This window comes from Mesoplodon densirostris, chromosome 8, assembly GCF_025265405.1.
Source record: "Mesoplodon densirostris isolate mMesDen1 chromosome 8, mMesDen1 primary haplotype, whole genome shotgun sequence".
In the NCBI taxonomy this organism is placed as follows: Eukaryota; Metazoa; Chordata; class Mammalia; order Artiodactyla; family Ziphiidae; genus Mesoplodon; species Mesoplodon densirostris.
The window spans coordinates 6,121,430-6,140,246 of record NC_082668.1 but is presented as its reverse complement, the minus strand read 5'-3'; positions in this window follow the sequence as shown (position 1 = coordinate 6,140,246).

Here is an 18,817-nt window from a genome sequence, read left to right as displayed (position 1 = left end):
GAAGTATTTGCCTTACAAATAAAAGATATGCAAAGGCTTCTATGCTTTATGCTTTCCTAGAAATCTTTCCCCATTAGTAATTTATGCTAAGTCACCACCAGTATAATTTTCTGGGTTAGTAGCTATGTTTACGACCTCTAATTCTGCAGAAAGGTAGCATGCAGAGTACTGTGGCATAAATAAGGATCCCAGGCTAGTGTTTTGCAATTGCCTTGTCATGACACACCAGTGAACTATGTATCATTCATTGGAAACTTTTCTCCTTTTTCCTCTTCTCTGTTTGTATAGTTGTTAGCTGGGAAGCTGTGTGTACAGACAGGTGTAGTGAAAAATGTATTAACCCATAAAAAAGGCAACTTGGTCTTTCTCATCTATGCCTTTGGACGTCATTTCACCTCTTCTTCTCCTTCCTCAAAGTGAAGGTCAAAGGAGATAAGTTTGAAAGAGCATTGAATTTCTAAATATTATGCTTTCAAGTTTATGCTGTGTTTAATTTTACACTCTGTTGGTCTCCCCCCAACACACAAAAAGTTATCTCAAACATAAACCTGGGCTTTAGTCTGCATGCCCAAAATAGAAAACTGATTCGAGGAAGGGAATAGGAATGAAGATAAAGATGAAGATAAAACTATACAAGGAGATACCTTCCAAAACACTCTAAGTAAATCAAAATGAAATCCTAAAACATGTTAAAGTAATTCACATGAAGGCAAGAAAGGAAAAACAGAATAAGAACCAGAGGAAACCAACAGAAAACAAACAATAAAATGGTAGACTCAAGCACCAACATATCAATAATTATCTTAAATGTAAATGAACTAAATACACCATTCAAAAGAGAGATGGACACAAAAACATGGCTCTATTATGTCTAGAAGAAACTTCAAATACAATGATATAGTCAGGTTGAAACTAAAAGGATGGAAAAGATAGAGTATGGAAACATTAATCAAAAGAAAGGAGTGGTTATATTAATATAATAGAAAATAGATTTCAGAACACAGAGAAGTACTAGAGACAACGAGGATTTTTACATAATGACAAAAAGATCAATTCACTAGGAAGATATAATGGGCATAAATGTGTACCCATCAAACAACAGAATCTAAAAATAGATGAAGCAAAAACATGTAGTGCTAAAAGGAGGAATAGATCCACAGTTATACTCAGGGGCTTCAACACTCCCTCTCAGCTACTGATAGAACTACGAGATGAAAAATCATCAAGAACATAGAAAATCTGAGCAATACAGTCAACCAACAGGACCTAACTGACTTAGATAAAATGCTCCATTCAATAAATACAGGATACACTTCTCTTTTTCAAGTGCCCATGGAACATTCACCAAGATAGACCATATCCTGGGTCATAAAACAATCCTTAACAAATTTTAAAAGAACTGAAATCACCCAGAGCATGGTCTTTGATTATAACGGATTCAAACTAGAAATCAATAATAGAAAGGCAACAGGGAAATCTATCACCATGTGGAAATTAAACAGCACACTTCTTTAATGAAAACAAAAATACAACATGTCAAAATTAGTGGGATGCAGCTAAAGCAGTGCTTATATTAGAAATGAAGAATCTAATCAGTAGCCTAAGTCCCTACCTCAAAAAATTAGCAAAAAAAGACCAAAATTAACCCAAAGCAAGGAAAAAGCTGGCAGTAATAAAGATAAAGTACACATCAATGGAGCTTGAAATAGCAAAACAATAGAGAAAATCAATGGAACACAAAGTTTTATCTTTGAAAAAATTAATGTAATGAACAAAGCTCTAGCAGGACTGACAAAAGTAAAAAGAGAAATAAAAGGCATATAGATTGAAAACACAGTAATAAACCTGTTTCTATTTGCAGATGACATGATTGCCTATGTAGAAAATTCCAAGGAATCTACAAAAAAACTTGTAGAATTATTAAGTGAGTTCAGCAAGGTCACAGGGCATAAGATCAACACACAAAAAGCAATTAAATCTCTATATGCTCACAATGAACACGTGGAAAAAGAAATGAAAGACACAATACCACTTACAATCATTTCAAAGAAAATGAAATACTTAGGTGTACACTTAGCAAAATGTGTACAGTATCTGTGTGCTGAAAAGTACAAAATGCTGATGAAAGAAATCAAATAGCACCTACATAAATGGAGACACTACTATGTTCATTGGTTGGAAGATTCATCTTTACTCTTCAACATAGTAAAGATGTCAGTACTTCACAAATTGATCTAGGGTTTAATGTGATTCTTATCAAAACTCAGCAAAGTTTTTGTGGGCAAACAAGATAATTTTAAAATGTACATGGAGAGGCACAGGCCTTGGAATAGCTAAAACAATCTTGACAAAGAGGAATAAAATCTAAGGAATTATGCTACCCAGTATTAAGCCACATTAATCAAGATAGTGTGGAATTGACAGAAGGATAGATACATAGATCAATGGAACAGAATGGAGAACCCAGAAGTAGTCCCACACAGATATGCTCAACTGATTCTGACAAAGTTGCAAAAGCAATTCAGTTGCAAATGATAGCCTTTTCAACAAAGAGCATTGAAGCAACTGGACGTCCATATGCCAAAAAACTAACTTCAACCTAAATCTTACATGTTATACAAAAATCAACTCATAGTGGATCTTAGACTTAAATGAAAAAGGTAAAGCTATTAAAGTTTTAGAAAAATCATAGGAGAAAATTTTCAGAATTAGGGCTAGACAAAGATTTCTTAGACTTGACACAAAAAGCACAATCCATAAGGAGAAAAAATGGATCAATCGGACATCATCAAAATTAAAAACTTTTCCTTCCTTGAAAGTTCATATGAAGCAGATAAAAAGACAAGCTACTGACAGGGAGAAGATATTTGCAAACCTCATGTCCAACAAAAGACTATTTCCTAGACTATATAAAGAACTCCCAGAACTCAACAGTAAAAAAATTGAACAGTCCAATTAAAAAATGGGGAAAAAAGATACTGAAGAGGAGATATCAATGGTAAATAAGCACTTGAAAAGATGTTCAACAGCATTAGCCAACTGGAATATGCAAATTAAAACCACAGTGAGATATCACTTCACACCTATTAGAATGACTAAAAAAAAAAAATTGTGACAACACCAAATGTTGGTGAGGATGCCGAGAAACTGGCTGACTCATACATCGCTAGTGGGAATGTAAAAATGGTACAGTCACTCTGGAAACTGTTTGAGGGTTTATATCCCAGCAACTGCAGTCTTGGGCATTTATCCTGGAGAAATAAAAAACTTTTGTTTACATGAAAACCTTTACTTGAATGTTCATAGCAACTTTATTTGTAATGGCTCGAAGTTGGAAACATCCAAGATGTTTTAAACAGGTGAATGGTTAAACCATGGTGTATACACCCCGTAGAATACTAAGCAGCAATAAAAGGTACAAATTATAGATGCACACAAAAACTTAGATGAATCTCCAGGGAGTTGTGATGAGTGAAGAGAGCCCATAACAAAAGGTTATATACTATATGATTCCATTTACATATAATTTTTTAAATGACAGCATTTTAGAAATGGAGAACAGATTAGTGGTTGCCAAGGGTAAGGGACAGGGTGAGGTGGGGTAGTGGGTTGAGGCAGCCTCAGGGAGGTGGGTTGGGTTGTGAAAGGACACCAGGAAGGATCCTTGTGGTGACTGAAATATCAGTGTCTTAACTGTGGTGATGGATACGTGAACCTAGACATGTGCTGAAGTTGTATAGATCTGTACACACATATATGAGCACTAGTAACACTGGGGAATCTGAATGAATCCAGATGAGTAGATTGTTCCAATGTCAACATCCTGCTGTGGTATTGCACTACAGTTTTGGAAAACGTTACCATTAAAGGAAACTAGGTAAGTCTTCACAGCATGTCTATGGGTTGTTTTTTTTTTTAATGGCATAATCTACAACCATCTTGATAACATTTCAATTAAAAAGGCACGTTTCCTCTCTGGCAGGGCACCCCATTCTGAAAGGAAGATCCACTACATGTCGAGGCACCAGCAGAAAATGACCAGTTAGAAAATACAGATTTTTGATGGGTTATGTTGAACCCATTTTGTCCCACATATTATCACCGATTCCCTCCTGTAGCTGGTTCTGTTGATGCATCCTCTATCACTCTTGCTGGGCATGGGGACACCCAGCACCAAACACAGCACAAGAAGAAAAAATCTTGGGAAATTCAGGGGGAGAGGGATACTCTTCAAAGGACAAGTGAGGATCAGGCAGTAAACTATAGGCTTTATTACAGTTGGAAACAACTATACAAGTCACACCCCACTTCCTCTCACCTACAACAACAGGCACTCAGAGGTAAAACTAAAACACACACAGAAGAAACAAAGCAACCCTAAGGCTGAATGAAACACAATTTCCTGCCACAGACAACAGGGAGATGCCACTTCTGCTAGCAAAACTCTAGTAACTTCTTCCTCCTGGCTACTCAGTGGACCAGTAGCATCAGCATCTCCTGGGAGCTTGTTAGAAATGCAGATCTCAGGCTTCACCTAGACCTACTGAATCAGGATCTTCATCTGAACAAAATTCCACCTTAAATTCCGAGAAGCACTGTCTTAGTAGTAACTTCCTGATGCTCTAACTTTAATAGATTTCATCTATTTCCAGGTGAAGTTTCGTGAGTCTATTACAGCTAAAATAATCTAGAAAGGGTCCTTAAAATCCACGAAGGGTAATGTGTTACCAAAAACTCTTTACAAAAGATCCATTTTAATTTTTCCTTAATGGCTCTTTATGAAATGGCTGGAATTTTGGGATGAACTAGCAGCTTGGCAACCTCACCTGGCTCCATCCTGAAGGCAATTCATTGACTAGGCAGGTGTCTCTTTCTCTTGGCTCTTTGAAGAGCCCCGAGCTCAGCTGAAGAGGACTGTTCTTTCCAGAGAGGCGCTGGGCTTTGGGACAAGGGTATATAGATATTACCAAGCCTAATAAGCCAAAATTGATGTACTAATTCTGCCTAATTTCTAGACATTTCTAATGTTCTATAATTTCCAGCTTCTGATATAATTAACACATGACCTTGTTTTTTCATTCTCCCCTAGTTTCACTATCCACCTCCTCATCAAAATGATTCATCCTGATCCTTTCTATTAAACCTCTAGAGAGAGAGAGGTGTCAATTTTTTTAAATAAATTTATTTATTTTATTATTTTTGGCTGCACTGGGTCTTCGTTGCTGTGTGTGGGCTTTCTTTAGTTGTGGCGAGCGGGGGCTACTCTTTGTTGCGGTCCGCGGGCTTCTCATTGCGGTGGCTTCTCTTGTTGCGGAGCACAGGCTCTAGGCTCGCGGACTTCAGTAGTTGCAGCACGTGGTCTCAGTAGTTGTGGCTCGCGGGCTCTAGAGCGCAGGCTCAGTAGTTGTGGCACACAGGCTTAGTTGCTCCATGGTATGTGGGATCTTCCCGGACCAGGGCTCGAACCTGTGTCCCCTGCATTGGTAGGTGGATCCTTAACCACTGTGCTACCAGGGAAGTCCTGAGAAGTGTCAATTTTTTTAAAAAAAGGTATTCTGGGCAGTGTTCTTAGAAGCATCCCCATTTCTTAATCTGACCTCTGTCACAGTGTTTTAAAATCAGCTTCTCGTGATATTTCCCATGATTTCAGTTGGTGTTCAGAGATGTGATACTGAAGAAAAAGAAAAAAGCTGATGCTTTTTTTTCCAACAATAAGCTTACACCTAAAAAAGAAAATGCATTGGTCTGCTATAATAAATCCACTTTGCAAAAGAATTACATAATTTCTAATTATATTTCTTGCAGTTATGAAAGGAGCTGGGAAAAAGAGTTATCAGCCAATAGGTGGTGGATATTGACCTGGAGCTAAAAATACCACAGAGCTGGCTATTATATTCAATTTGCCCTTTTAGTGGGCAGAGAGCACAAAACAAAGTTAGGTCAAGATAGCAGCAGTAGGAGGCCCCCAATTCCAAAGTTACTTGATTCCAGTAATCAGAGTGAGGTGTCAAGACCAACCTCTGCCTGAAGCAATATTTTTATTTCAGTGAAAGGAAAAAAGTTCTGTCTAAGCAGTCTTCCCCTGTGAATCCACCCCACCCGAGACACCTTGATCTCACCACCAGAAGCAAGGAACATATTTAGAGCTAATGTTTCACAGCTTTTGGGCACAGGTGGGATGTGAGTCCTCCAGCCACACAGTGTGTTTATGCCTGAGGGGCGCTTGGAAGCTAGCTCAGTAGGTATTTGTCACTGCTGTGCAATGACTGACCTCCTACCAAGTACAGACATTATTTAGATGGACCTGGCATGAACCACTTTACCTGCTTCAGATACAAATGCAATTGCTTCTGTTATTTTTCCAAATTGATGCAGGGCTGCACATGCCCTAATTAGCTGAAAATCAAGCACTTTACTTTTGAATCCATAAGACCAAACCTAGTCCCACACAAATTATCTAAATTTTCTCCATCCTGGGAATGTCATTCTTTTCCAAAAGTCTTAACTTCCATCGCTGGACCACACAAAAGAACTAAACTTCCAATCAGACCAAGAGTGATATGTCTGTCCCTTCCACAAGGGGTCGCTGTTGGACCCTGGTGCTGCATCGTCTGGTGGATGCTCATTTACCGCTGTACCCAGATCCCAGCCAGTGCCGCCTGGCACCCCTGTTCACGTTCCAAGTTAATGACTCTTGGTTCACGGTCATATTCTTTAGCAACGCTTACCAACCACGCCCTTTACAGTGTGTCATAACTAGCTCTGCTCTGCAAATCCTCAGAAGTGTGCAAATCTCATGGCCTCGAGAAGCCCTAAGAGAAGCTTAGTTATAAAAATGCAGATTTCCAGGGTCTTCCCCAGCATTTTATGATTCAGGGATTCGTGTGTCAGGGATAAAAGACCAAACACACCTTTTTAACTGTTACCTGAAGCCTGTGGATGCAGGTTCTGTGCAGACCACACTTTGAGAAGCCTTCCTGCCTTACGACCTGGTGGGAGCCTAGTTTATCAGCCCAGACTTCCTTCCTGTCTCAGGAGCTCCGTGTGGTGTCTGTCTTATTCTTTACTCTGTCCTGAGAGTAGCTCAACAGATTTTTGGGAGCGTGGGCCAGGGATTGACAAACCTGTTAACTTTAACTTAAACCAATGTAAACAATCACACAAGTGGCATGGTCAAAGTCTGTGGCTTCATGGTCACCCTGTTCTGGTCAGCAAGGCTGTTCACTGACACCTCCTAGTCGTGAACTTTCTGATAAATGACAGGACTAGGTTTGGGTGGGGTCGTAGGCCCCATTCTGGCCACTGAGTTGTGAGCAGAAAGAATGTGTCGCCTCCAGGCCATGCATTTGATTTCTGGTATGAGACCCTCCAGGCTCCCTTCTCCTGTGGCACCACCATGAGCAGCATCCAGGAGGGACCGAGCCTGAGTCTGAGCCTCTTGTCAACACGACCTGTGATGAGAAACATCCCCCTGATTGTTTCTGTGGCTGAGACTGTGGACTGCTTGTTACAGCAGCATAACTGAGCCTATCCTAACTGATGACATGCCCAGATCTGGAGACCAGGGCAGGGCAGAGGTTCAGGATCTCAGTCCTGCAGAATAGGGAGTGGGGCAGGGTTAAGATCAGGCAACAGCAATCAGTCCAGGTGACCGGATGGGTTGGTGTGTTGCAGGCAGGGGGCTGTAGCCAGCTCCACAGGGTGTATGTAGACAAGGGGTCAAAGAGACCCCTTGTTTCCTCCAGTCTCTCCAGCCAGCTGGCTCTGCCTTCAAGCACCATCCAGGCCAGTCCCAGCTCCTGAAATCTCTCTCTTTTTCCCCTGGAAGGGGGCCCCAGACAGCCCTCCCCACTGAGTCCTTTGAAAACCTGTGTTCTGGCGAATCACTGAATGGGCAGCTCCTAAGGTCAAGTTCAATGGGATTGAAAACAGTCAATAATCCAGGGTTGAAATGCTGATGCCTCCTTTTTGCGTCTACCTGTCCTGTGCTACCAGCTGGAGGCACAGACACCCCACTGTGGGCGGAGCGAGGGGTCCTGGGGGTGAGTGGCGGGCCCTCCGCTGAATTGCTGCCTCCTCCCTTCTGGGTTGTCATCCTTCCTACTTCATCCTGGCCTACCACCTCCAGGAAACTGGGGTTTTCATGTTCTCTTCCTTTTCATATTCTCAAGCCTCCGCCAAGTCCTCAGACCGAGCTCTCCAAGCCTTACCTTCCTCCTGGGCAAAAATTAGGCCCATCCTGTCTATCTCGCACAGTCACTTCAGCCACGCTCGGCAAAGCACCTGGAACTCAGGGGAGCCTCCTGAAGGAGCCTCGACTTTGTCCCCATGGATAAGGGACCCAGGGCTCAGGCAGGCCTGAGCATCCCCGCGGTTGCTGCCCCTACGGGCCGCTGAGGGCACAGCGAGCACATGTTAGAAACAACCTTCTTTATTCCAGCTCCTTGGAGCCCTGACCTGAGTGTGAATCCTGCCCCCTTAATGATTTACTAAAGCTGTGCTCGGAGCAGGCTCATCAGAAGCTAGTCAAAAGAGAAGTTTTTCTTTCCTCTTTTTTTTTTTTTTTTTGACGCTGTACGCGGGCCTCTCACTGTTGTGGCCTTTCCCGTTGCGGAGCACAGACTCCAGACGCACAGGCTCAGCGGCCATGGCTCACGGGCCCACCCGCTCCACAGCATGTAGGATCTTCCCTGACCGGGGCACGAACCCGTGTCCCCTGCATCGGCAGGCAGACTCTCAACCACTGCGCCACCAGGGAAGCCCCTCTTTCCTCTTTTGAAGAAAATGTTAGGAAATCCATGGCTGGCCTGCTGCTAATGACATGCCTGAATGCATTTCTCTTCAGCCCTGGAAGAAGCTTGCAAACTCTGTTTCTTCACTTAAACCAGCATCAGGGGCAAGAAATGCCCAGAAATTCCAAGGCCCACTGGTGCAGGTGCTCATTGAAGTAAGCAACGTTCCTCTTCCTAAAAAATGTAATTTATTCCTTTGTGTTATTCAGTAGCTTTTAAAATTCTACTTAAACACCAGTTTTCATTACAAATACCCTCCTTTGAGAGTCACGAAACTACAGCTCATTATCTGGCCTAATTTGCATGCTTCCCAGTTATATACCTAGCAATATAAAATGCAAGAATACAAACGTTTAGCGGCAAACAATGATGTAAGTCTGGAATAAACAACTTCCTTTATTTTCATCACCAATGTAATTCTCTATCTTGTTGCCAGACACCAATAGGAGAGCAGATCCGTTTTGGACAAGGGAGTTATAGGTCTTTGGGGGACTCTTTTATCCCCTAAAGTTTCACACCAGGGAGAAGGCATTTAGACAAAGAGCAAATTCATGCAATAAATAATACTTTTTGTCTGTTCATTGGAAGTTCAGGTTGCTCTGTTGCAGGAAGGGGTTTTCTTGCTGGCAGTTTTCTGGTTTCCAGACCTGCAGCCCCGAAGACTCTGGAATTGGAGGGCAAAGGGATGTTTTGCTGGTTTGGGCTGGGCATTAGCTGTTGCAACAAAAATAGAAATGAAGTTTTTCCTGTCCTGAGAACAAGGACAGTAAAGGGGACCCTGAACAGGCTAGAGAAGAAACATAAACTGGCCTGAAAGTGTTAATCAACCCTAGTTTTATTTTAACGGTTACTAATCTGTAGTGTCTGTAACTAGATTTGTCCTTCACAAAACTAAACTGTCACCCCTAATTCTGTGTAATTTACATCCTGCACCTGGTATTTACTCTCCCTGTAATCTCTTGCAGCAAATCACCCCTTGTAGCTGTTTGCATTTCAGAAAGGAGGTCGCATACCGATAACCCAGAGACTAACAGACCCAATTACGGGGCTGCTGGACCCAATTACCGGGTTGCCTGACGCCAGCCGTGACTGTGTTGAAACAATGCAAGAAGAAGGAGACTGCAAGACCTTCACCATTTTGATCCTTATCACTCACTTCTGACTGTGAACTCCCCCTGTAAGAATCCCTGTAATTCCCCAGGAAGGGGGGCACAGTTCTTGAGGCACTAGCCTGCTGTGTCTTCCCTTTGCCTGGCAGAGAAATAAAAGCCTCTCTATTTCTTTTCCTCCACATCTCTGTCTCCGTATTTCTATTTGGCATTGGTGCACAGGGAGTCAAGGGTTTTGACAACATAGCTGGAGAAGTAAAGGGGTCAGAGGGTGATTGTCCCTGAGCAACAAAGCAAAGGACAACGCCTGCATTGTATTCCCACCCACCGACTGCCATGGTGCACTCGGGAAGCTGGCCCTGGCCCTCTCCTACCACCTCACTCCCACCGGAAGCCCCAGCTCACATCCCGCCTTCACAGCCTGGACCCTGAACTCACCTCTACACAGCCTGCTCCCTTTTCTTCCTCCCCAATCTGTCTCGCCAGTCTCCAGCTCCAGAACATTCCAAGCATCTGTGTTCTCCAGGCTGGCTACCCACTTAGGAACAGCTTGAGAGGAAACCGTCCATCACCGAGGCCCCTCACGCCAACAGCAGTGTCTAGTTTCCCATCTCACCTGGGTCCTCAGTGCTGCTTGGCAAAATTTTTTTTTTTTCTTTGCAGTACGCGGACCTCTCACTGTTGTGGCCTCTCCCGTTGTGGACCACAGGCTCCAGACACGCAGGCTCAGCGGCCATGGCTCACGGGCCCAGCCGCTCCACGGTATGTGGGATCTTCCCGGACTGGGGCACGAACCTGTGTCCCCTGCATTGGCAGGCGGACTCTCAACCACTGCGCCACCAGGGAAGCCCCAGCTTGGGCAGATTTGTTCCTCTTTCTTCTTCACCTCTCTATTCGTTCTTCAGCACAGCAACTGCAGACAGTCACCACGTGAACTGCTAAACAGGTGTATTCAATTCCTAGGGCTGTCGGAACGGATCGCCACACACTAGGTGGCTTTAAACCATGGGAGTTTATTGTCTCATGGAGAGAATGGAAGGTTGGAAGTCCAGAATCAAGGTGTCAGCAGGGGAGTTCCTTCTGGAGGCTCTGAGGGAGAATCTGTTCTATGCGTCTCTCCTAGCCCCTGGGGGTTCCCAGCAACCCTTAAAGCTCCCTGGCTGATGGATGCATCACTCCCATCTCTGCCTGTGTTCGCATGGCTTTCTTTCCTTTATCTTCTCAGTGCGTGAGCCCAAATGTCCCTTTTCTTATAAGGACACACTCACTGGGTTAGGGCCATCCTAATCCAGCATGACCTCATCTTAACTTGACTACATTTGCCAAGGCCCTATTTCCAAATAAGTTGACATTCACAAGACTCAGGAGTCAGGGCTTGCACATACATTTGTTTGATGGAGGTCGGGGTGTGGACATGATTCTACCCACTATAATAAATATCTGGCGGGGCTTCCCTGGTGGCGCAGTGGTTGAGAGTCCGCCTGCCGATGCAGGGGACACGGGTTCGTGCCCCGGTCCGGGAAGATCCCACATGCCGCGGAGCGGCTGGGCCCGTGAGCCATGGCCATTGAGCCTGTGTGTCCGGAACCTGTGCTCCGCAACGGGAGAGGCCACAACAGTGAGAAGCCCACATACCACAAAAATAAATAAATAAATAAATAAATAAATAAAAATAAATATCTGGCGTTTAGAAACACTTACTAGATTTTAGCTTTCTTTTAAAGGAAGCATCATCTAACCCCTACACTCTCATCAGATCATTTGCATTTTCTTCCCTAGAGGAAAGACCACTGAGTAAGTAATTCTCAACCTCTCCCACCTCATCTATATCACCATTCGCTCCACTCCTGTCGCCCGGTACCCATCCCCACCCCCGTCCCTACCCCTACCCGTGCTTCCAAAGCTAGCTATCCACCTTTGCCTCTCCTTTACCCCTAATTTCCTGACTCTCCTGAAAACTGGTGTCTCCTTGATTAAAAATCCACCTGAGGGCTTCCCTGGTGGCGCAGTGGTTGAGAGTCCACCTGCCGATGCAGGGGACATGGGTTCGTGCCCCGGTCTGGGAAGATCCCACATGCCGCGGAGCAGCTGGGCCCGTGAGCCATGGCCGCTGAGCCTGCACGTCCAGAGCCTGTGCTCCGCAGCAGGAGAGGCCACAACAGTGAGAGGCCCGCGTACCGCAAAAAAAAAAAAATCCACCTGAGGTACACCTTGCCTCAAGGACACATCATTCCTTTAAGAACTGCTAGCAGGTGAGTCCTTCTCAGTCAGTCAGCCTCCTAACCCCACATGGGGACCATCTTCGCCAGCTTTCCCAAAGCATCCAGAGGCTCACCGCACCTCTTGCTTATGGCACTTTTACAAATAAATTGTTGTGAAGGTCCATTTTCCCAGCACCTGTTGAGTGTACTGGAAGAATGGCTTCTTCTTGGGGAAGCTTTACTTCTAGTCAGTTTTCGGTGTCACTGTTAGCAGGCTATAATCCTTGGCTATTTCTCTGGGAACCACTCACCAGCACATCTTGGAGTGGGGCAGGCCTTTCAGCTTATTTTCTTTTTTTTTTTTGGCCGTGCTGTGCAACATGTGGAATCTCAGTTCCTCGACCAGGGATCGAACCTGTGCCCCCTACTTTGGGAGCATAGAGTCTTAACCACTGGCCCAGCAGGGAAGTCCATTGGGCAGGCCTTTCAGGCTCCTGGTCTAGGTCATATTATACAAGGATTTAGGCCACAGTTAATGGCGATCTGTATAAAACTGTCCAGCAGATTCCTTTGGGTTCTAAAGACCATGAAAGCACCCCATGAAAATGGGAAGGGCTAGGTTTGCACAGACGGTCGGCGGAGGGTTTTAGGTGGACTGTGGACATGGGGCATCTTTGGGGCATTGCGGAGACCAGGGATAAAGGGGACTGGGTACCAGCAACTGCCAGTTTTATTTCTCCTAAAAGGCAAATAAAATGAGTTTTTGCAAACTGTAACTCCATGAGCTTGACATTGATCCCAGAAATAACTCTGTAATGTACTATAATGATCCCAAATAGGGAAACAAGGAAAGGTTTGCTAAGCCGTAGTCATTTCCTTCTGTGATGGGGTTGGTAGGGTCTTAAAAGAAGGAGGTGAAGTGGCCCTAGACTCACTGATGTTCATTCTGGTGTGTCCTGTGATGTCATTCCAAGTGCCTTGCAGCCTCCATTCAGCACCTTCCATGACAGGGAACTCATTACCTCCCGAGGTAGTTCATTCCATCTTTTAGCTGCTCAGATGGCAAGAAAATTTCGTTTTCCTTCTATTGAGCCAAAAGTAGGCACCCTGAGGCTTCTACTTATTGCTATTAATTATGTATCAGTCTGTCACGTCGAAGCCATCGGCACCCACATACCAACACTGCGCTTATGTTCACTTAGTCTGACATCACATCGGCAGGGCTGGCAGCCACCTCTCTCCATGGACCACTGCGGAGCATCCTCTCAGCTAAACACCAAGGCTGTTGACATGTAGCAGTAGCTAAGTCATGGACACCAGATCTTTACTGTATTGTTGGAGTTCTTGTTCAATGCAGACTCTGACATTCTCTGTGTTGAATTTTCTCATATTCTGTTAGTTTTAAGCTCTAGCCCAGTAGTTCTTGATTAAGAATGGCTGTCAGCAGCTTCCCTGGTGGCACAGTGGTTGAGAGTCCGCCTGCCGAGGCAGGGGACACGGGTTCGTGCCCCGGTCCGGGAAGATCCCACATGCCGTGGAGCCGCTAGACCTGTGAGCCATGGCCGCTGAGCCTGCGCGTCCAGAGCCTGTGCTCTGCAACAGGAGAGGCCACAACAGTGAGAGGCCCGCGTACTGCAGAAAAGAAAAAAAAAAAAAAGAATGGCTGTCAGAACATTCTCAAAATACAGATGTCTGGTCCTATCTTCAGACTATAGAGGCTGTGTAACACAATATATAGGGTCCACAGGGAAGATGGATTATTTTTCTCCATTTGAAGGACCCAGGAACTCAGAACACACACAGCAGTCTGAATAGATAGCTACTCCTGATATACAGAAGGTCCTGGATTAGAGGGCCAGGTGGGTCCAAGAAACATAGTTGTATTACTGTTATTATCATCTTATTGTCATCCTCAAGCAGGTGCATTCCCGAAAAGCATGGGCTATTAAAATTAAAGAGCAGCCAACAAACTAGGGAACGATATTTGCAATAATTATAAGGGACAAAGTTAATATTTTAATCCACTCTGAGTTCATAAATGTCAACAAGATGAACAGTGGAAACCCCAGAGGTAAACATGCTGATGATGTGCATAAATAACTTACGAAAAGGGAAATAAAAATGATGAAAAATATGGAAACAAGGTCACAATGTGCCTGGTAATCAAAGAAATGTAAGTTTAAGCAACGTCGAGGTGGTTTTCAGAGCTGTGTCTTGTTCAACGCTTTCCAAAGTACAGTGCAGCGATTACACGCTGCTTCTGAAAAACGGACCAGCGGTCATTTCTACTTTCGCGAATCTACCATAAAGAATGAAAATCAACATTCCAAAAAATGTATGCTCCAAATATTAATTTTAACAACAATTCATAGCTTTTTTTTTTTTTTTTTTTTTTTTGCGGTACGCATTCCTCTCACTGTTGTGGCCTCTCCCGTTGCGGAGCACAGGCTCCGGACACGCAGGCTCAGCGGCCACGGCTCACGGGCCCAGCCGCTCCGCAGCATGTGGGATCTTCCCGGACCGGGGCACGAACCCACGTCCCCTGCATCGGCAGGCGGACTCTCAACCACTGTGCCACCAGGGAAGCCCCATAGCTTTTTTAATCATGGAAAAATGGAAATAATCTAAATGTCCAAACTCAGAAATATGGCTATATAAATTATGGTGATCTCTTGCAGAAAGCTATCTGTATTTCTACCTCCCCTGGGAGCATTGAGGGTTTCTTGTTCAAATCTCTAATATTCTCAACCTCATGACACTGTGATAACCTGTCTCCCCCAAGAGTTTGTGAATTCTTCACGGCAGGGATGCTTTCCGCTTATCTTTTTGTCCTCACCACCAGCTCAGTGATAACCAGATACTCAATAAATGTTTATTAAATGAATAAGAACAAAATACATATGGACTATCCTATAACTGTTAAAATAATATTTAAGTATGTCATATAATAAAAAAATGCTTATGTGAGAATAAGTAGAAGAAGTCAGGGTATTTTGTGCTCATAATCATGAAAGAGCTCTGTTTTTTTTTTTTTTTTTTTTTTTTTTTTTGTGGTACGCGGGCCTCTCACCGTTGTGGCCTCTCACTGTTGTGGCCTCTCCTGTTGCAGAGCACAGGCTGTGGATGAGCAGGCTCAGCGGCCATGGCTCACGGGCCCACCCGCTCCGCGGCAGGTGGGATCTTCCCGGACCGGGTCATGAACCCGCGTCCCCTGCATCGGCAGGCGGACTCTCAACCACTGCACCACCAGGGAAGCCCAAGCTCATGTTTTTAAAGTATCTTCTCTGTTAAGTGCAATATATAGGATAATATATATATTATTTCTTTTAATCCTTATGATGATCCTTTGAGGTTCCATCTGTTGTTGTTGTTTTGTTTGTTTTTTGTTTGTGGTTTGTTTTTTTTTTAGTTTAAGGTAGATATCATTCTAATCTCTGCTGATTAAGAAACCAGATCTTGGGGGGTTAAGGAGCACAGTCAAGATGAGGAGGCTTAGCTGGGGCGCATATACCATATTCTACTGTCCCTAGACAGTAGGACTATGGAGAATTAGTCTTTATTTTTTGTAAATTGTCTATGTTGTCCCTGTATGACATTCACGATGGGAAAAATACTTTAAAAAAAAAAGAGCAGTGGCAGTTAGTGGACATGTATTCACTGTGAAATGAAAATCTGACTTAGAATCCAGCCAAAAGGTCCTATTTGTTGAGGTATTAAAAAGGCTTTGTCGGTTCGTCAGAGCTGATTGCTTGGCTGGCAGATCCCCCCTGTATTTGGGGCACCAGCAGAACCAAGAGAAGATTCTAGCTTGAGTAACTGACGCAGAAGTCAGAAAGTCTAGAAAGAAGCTATTTAAATGTTGGAAAGTGTGTCTTGCTGTATAGTCTGATGTTATCTTTACTGTCCTGACATCCGGCATGCAGGGACTTACCTTCCTGTACTCAAGGTGTGTCTTTATCTGTCCAGGTAGGAGATGAGCAGTCTGCAAGGTAAGTCCACAGAATGGGCTTTGGAGAGAGTTTAGAACCCTGGTATAATTTCAGGTTTAAAAACCCAGACATGGATGGTGCAGACAATCACAGAAGGGGACTGAGTTAAGGGAGGTTTTCTATCAAGTGTTCAAGAGATCCTGGCATGGTCCCATTGGACTTTTCTCTGATACTGTTAATTGGGGGAGCTGGGCCTTGCCTTTCAAAATGCATCATGCCAGGGAGTCAAATTCAAAATCAAGTCAGCAGGATACAGCTGCACAGGCTCCGGGGTGACGGGGTAGTTATTGAATGTGACATAAGTAGTCCTGTTGGTATTTCATTGTAATTTACCATTAAATTCAAGTTGATGCCAGTGAAATAGGACACCATGACAGGCTAATGGTTTCCTGCCCCATGCTGAAGGCAGCTGGAATGTTTATTTTCCTAGCTGGAGACATTGATTCCATGGCCAGGGGTCAATTACAAAGACTACCCAGTGAATTATGACTAATTTAAAAATATTTTGCAAAAGCATAGTTGGGTTTGACAAAAATGTGATAAGTGTTCACTGAGTCTTTTGAAACACTGAGAATTCTTAGTAGGACAGCAAGAATAAACAGTGTTTCTCCCCAACCCCAAGCTCTATGTGACTGCACAGAGTCACAGGACACTCTTTTCTGCTGAACATCTAGAATGCCAGGGAATGCTCCTGACACGCCACTTACAACCCACAGAACTCAAGCAAAGCGTTCTTTCGTTTGCGCATCACAGAATTTCCTGGCTTGTGATCCCCTGATTTTTTCTAGCATGTGATTCCAGCAAACTGACCCATCACGCCTAAATTTAAGTTGCATATATCTCTATGCCCAGAGCCAATTTCCTTTAATTGCATCTTCTGTCTCGTACTTTTTAAAGAAATTGAAGAAGTTACTGCAAAAAAAAAAAGTCCCTTCTCTTTCAAAAGCCGTGGCCAGAATATTTGCATGACCCACAGACTGTGATTATTGAATATCATTTTTATCAACAGAGATATATCAACATTTCTTGACCAATCAAAAATCAGGCTTTCTTATAAGATTTGGAAGAGATATCTGCACTCCCATGTTCATTGCAGCATTATTCACAATAGCCAAGACATGGAAACAACCTAAATGCCTGTCAACTGATGAATGGATGAAGAAGATGTGACTAATGCCTCTATCTCCATAACACAATGGAATATTAATTCAGCCTTGAGAAAGATGAAAATCCTGTCATTTACAAGAGCATGGATGAATCTTGAGGGCATTATGCTGGGATACATCAGACAGAGAAAGACAAATACTATATGATATCACTTACTTGTCGAATCTATAAAGCAGATTCCTGGACTCATAAAATCAGAGTAAAATGGTGGTTACCAAGGGCTGGGGTGTGGAGAATTGGGGAGAAGAAGTTCTGGAGATCAAATGCACAGCATAGTGACTCTAGTCAACAATACTATAGTATTGCTAAGAGACTAGATCTTAATTGTTTTCACCACAAATAGAAAAAGATAATTATGTAATGTGACAGAAGTGTTAGCACCTGTGTTATGGTGGCAATCACATTGCAATGTATAAATATATCAAATCAACAGGTTGAACACCTGAAACTTACATAATGTTATATGTCAATTACATTTCCATTAAAAAGGAATAAATCAAGTAGAAAAGCAACTGATTAAAGAAGAAAAAAGCCAGGCTTCCTCAAAATTACATTTATCCTGAGTGTTTGCTACTGTTGTCTTTAACCTTTAAATCCCCTAAATGAACAATGAAAAGATTCTAATGGAAATAAAATTGTACATACACATTTTTTCTTTTATCTTCATATTTTCCACCTCCCTCTCCATCCCAACTCCCACTCAAGCAGAGCTATATAGCCTTGAGCTAAAGGAGAAGAATGTGACAGGGCAAAAATCATCAGTTAAAAAAACAAATATGAATCAAGCTTCTCTTTAAAAATCCAAGCGCTTAGGACACTAGAAAGGGTTCAGAGCATGGACAAGATGTTTGAGAAATACAAGTAAGGTTTCCTCAGAGGCAGGAAAGATTCTTCCAGACTGGGGCAAAGGAGATGGGAAAGAAATGAAGAGAGTGCAAATGTGGAGCTCTCGGGAAGGGCTGTCTGAAGTCTAGCCTTGGAAGTATCTGTGTCCCAGGGTGGCATTGAAACAGAAGCCCACATCGTCCCCCTGTATCGATGCCGAGAGCTACACTGAAGGAGCCAGTCGGGTAGACAGGTAGATCTTGGCAGCAACATCAGTGCCCTCTGGCTGGACCACCAGGAGCACACCTGTAGTTGAACACAGCTGGCTTTGTTGATTCATCGCCATAAACGGAGAAACCGTGGGGCGCCTCAGGAAGAGGTGCTGGAAAGGATTTATTCTAGAATCTGGGCCCATGCTGGGTGATTTGGAGGAGGGCTCAAGAAAGTGGGACCTCTACCTGGATAGGATTCTCTCAGGAACCATGCAGTGTCTCTATGTGGAAGGAAGAGGGAAGGAAGGGGGACCCAAGCTACAACTAGTCAAGAAGCAGCAGTCAGGCACGCGGCCACCAGGGGGGATGTTTAGTCATTTTGTGGCTTAGACAATGGCCATGTTTTGTCTGTGTTTGGACGTGATTATGGAGTAGGCTTGTCTGATGGTTACAGAATGACCCTCGTGTGATGTTGATGCAGTACATTGATATTCAGCAGACACTCGGGTCCAGCCGTGGGTG